This window comes from Arachis ipaensis, chromosome B2, assembly GCF_059453495.1.
Source record: "Arachis ipaensis isolate K30076 ecotype BB chromosome B2, ASM5945349v1, whole genome shotgun sequence".
Classification (NCBI taxonomy): domain Eukaryota; kingdom Viridiplantae; phylum Streptophyta; class Magnoliopsida; order Fabales; family Fabaceae; genus Arachis; species Arachis ipaensis.
The window spans coordinates 103794206-103797094 of NC_142437.1; the positions used below are offsets into that span (position 1 = coordinate 103794206).

General features: G+C 43.8%; 1 non-coding gene across 1 annotated transcript; it reads right to left on the minus strand.

Annotated features, from left to right (window-relative positions):
- Positions 1-379: 379 nt before the first annotated feature.
- LOC148575078 (small nucleolar RNA R71) lies at positions 380-487 on the minus strand. Its single transcript, XR_015905738.1, has one exon. It is a non-coding gene; the product is annotated as a small nucleolar RNA R71 (small nucleolar RNA).
- Between the last annotated feature and the right edge of the window lie 2402 nt (positions 488-2889).

Here is a 2889-nt window from a genome sequence, read left to right on the forward strand (position 1 = left end):
ATAATAATGTAAGGAAGATGCTTGGTGACTTCACTGCACCTAATTCCAATTTACATGGAAGAAGCATCTCCATTCCTGCCATTGGAGCAAACAACTTTGAGCTGAAACCTCAGTTAGTTTCTCTGATGCAGCAGAACTGCAAGTTTCATGGACTTCCATCTGAAGATCCTTTTCAGTCTTAACTGAATTCTTGCAGATATGTGATACTGTTAAGACTAATGGAGTAGATCCTGAAGTCTACAGGCTCATGCTTTTCCCTTTTGCTGTAAGAGACAGAGCTAGATTATGGTTGGATTCTCAACCCAAAGACAGCCTGAACTCTTGGGATAAGCTGGTCACGGCTTTCTTAGCCAAGTACTTTCCTCCTCAAAAGCTGAGCAAGCTTAGAGCTGATGTTCAAACCTTCAGACAGAAAGAAGGTGAATCCCTCTATGAAGCTTGGGAAAGATACAAACAGTTGACCAAAAAGTGTCCTTCTGACATGCTTTCAGAATGGACCATCCTGGATATATTCTATGATGGTTTATCTGAGTTATCAAAGATGTCATTGGATACCTCTGCAGGTGGATCCATTCACCTAAAGAAAACGCCTGCAGAAGCTCAAGAACTCATTGACATGGTTGCTAATAACCAGTTCATGTACACTTCTGAAAGGAATCCTGTGAGCAATGGGATGCCTATGAAGAAGGGAGTTCTTGAGGTTGATACTCTGAATGCCATATTGGCTCAGAATAAAATATTGACTCAGCAAGTCAATATGATCTCTCAGAGTCTGCATGGAATGCAAGCTGCATCCAACAGTACTCAAGAGGCTTCTTATGAAGAAGAAGCTTATGATCTTGAGAACCCTGCAATAGCAGAGGTAAATTACTTAGGTGAACCTTATGGAAACACCTATAACTCAACATGGAGAAATCATCCAAATTTCTCATGGAAGGATCAAAAGCCCCAACAAGGCTTTAATAATGGTGGAAGAAATAGGTTTAGCAATAGCAAACCTTTTCCATCATCAACTCAGCAACAGACAGAGAACTCTGAACAAAATGCTTCTAATTTAGCAAATCTAGTCTCTGATCTATCTAAGGCCACTGTAAGTTTCATGAATGAAACAAGGTCTTCCATTAGAAATTTGGAAGCACAAGTGGGCCAGCTGAGTAAAAGGATCACTGAAATCTCTCCTAGTACTCTCCCAAGCAATACAGAAGAGAACCCAAAAGGAGAGTGCAAGGCCATTGACATAAGTGCCCTGGCCGAACCTGTGAGGAGAGGAGAGGACGTGAATCCCAAGGAGGAAGACCTCCTGGGACGTCCAGTGACCAATAAGGAGCTTCCCTCTGAGGAACCAAAGGACTCTGAGGCTCATCTAGAGACCATAGAGATTCCATTGAACCTCCTTATGCCCTTCATGAGCTCTGATGAGTATTCCTCTTCTGAAGAGAATGAGGATGTTACTGAAGAGCAAACTGCCAAGTTTCTTGGTGCAATCATGAAGCTGAATGCCAAATTGTTTGGCATTGATGCTTGGGAAGTTGAACCTCCCTTGTTCATCAATGAACTGAGTGATCTGGATCAACTGACATTGCCTCAGAAGAGACAGGATCCTGGAAAGTTCATAATCCCTTGTACCATAGGCACCATGATCTTTAAGGCTCTGTGTGATCTTGGTTCAGGGATAAACCTCATGCCCCTCTCTGTAATAGAGAAACTGGGAATCTATGGGGTGCAAGCTGCTAAAATCTCACTAGAGATGGCAGACAGCTCAAGAAAACAGGCTTATGGACAAGTAGAAGATGTATTAGTAAAGGTTGAGGGCCTTTACATACCTACTGATTTCATAGTCCTGGATACTGGAAAGGAAGAGGATGAATCCATCATCCTGGGAAGACCTTTCCTGGCCACAGCAAGAGCTGTGATTGATGTTGACAGAGGTGAAATATTCCTTCAATGGAATGAGAACTCCCTTGTGTTTAAAACTCAAGGATCTCCCTCTGCAACCATGGAGAGGAAGCAGAAAAAGCTTCTCTCCAAGCAGAGTCAACCAGAGCCTCCACAGTCAAACTCTAAGTTTGGTGTTGGGAGGCCACAACCAAACTCTAAGTTTGGTGTTGAACTCCCATATCCAAACTCTAAGTTTGGTGTTGGAGAGTCTCAACAAAGCTCTGCACATCTGTGAGGCTCCATGAGAGCTCACTGTCAAGCTATTGACATTAAAGAAGCGCTTGTTGGGAGGCAACCCAATGTTTATCTAATTCTTATTTTTATTGTTTTTCATGTTTTCTTAGGTTCATGATCATGTGGAGTCACAAAATAAATAAAAAAATTGAAAAAGGAATCAAAAACAGCAGAAGAAAAATCACACCCTGGAGGAGCATATGCCTGGCGTTCAAACGCCAGAACAGAGCATGGTTCTGGCGCTGAACGCCCAAATGGGCAGCATCCTGGCGCTGAACGCCCAGAACAAGCATGGTTCTGGCGTTCAACGCCAGAAATGGCACACAGATGGGCGTTGAACGCCCAAAATGGCCACCAACCTGGCGCTGAACGCCCAGAGTTGGGTACAAAGGCATTTTTACATGCCTAATGGTGCAGGAATGTAAATGCCTTGACACCTCAGGATCTGTGGACCCCACAGGATCCCCACCTACCTCCACTCACTTCTTCTCACCACTCTCTTTCACACAACCCCATAAACACTCTTACCCAAAAACCCTTCACCAATCACCTCAAACTCTCTTCCCCATAACCTCTTCACCACTCACATCCACCCACTCTTCCCAATAAACCTACCTCATAAACTCCACCTACCTTCAAAATTCAAAACCAATTTCCCACCCAAACCCACCCATATGGCCGAACCAATACCCCACCTCCCTACCCTATATAAAGACC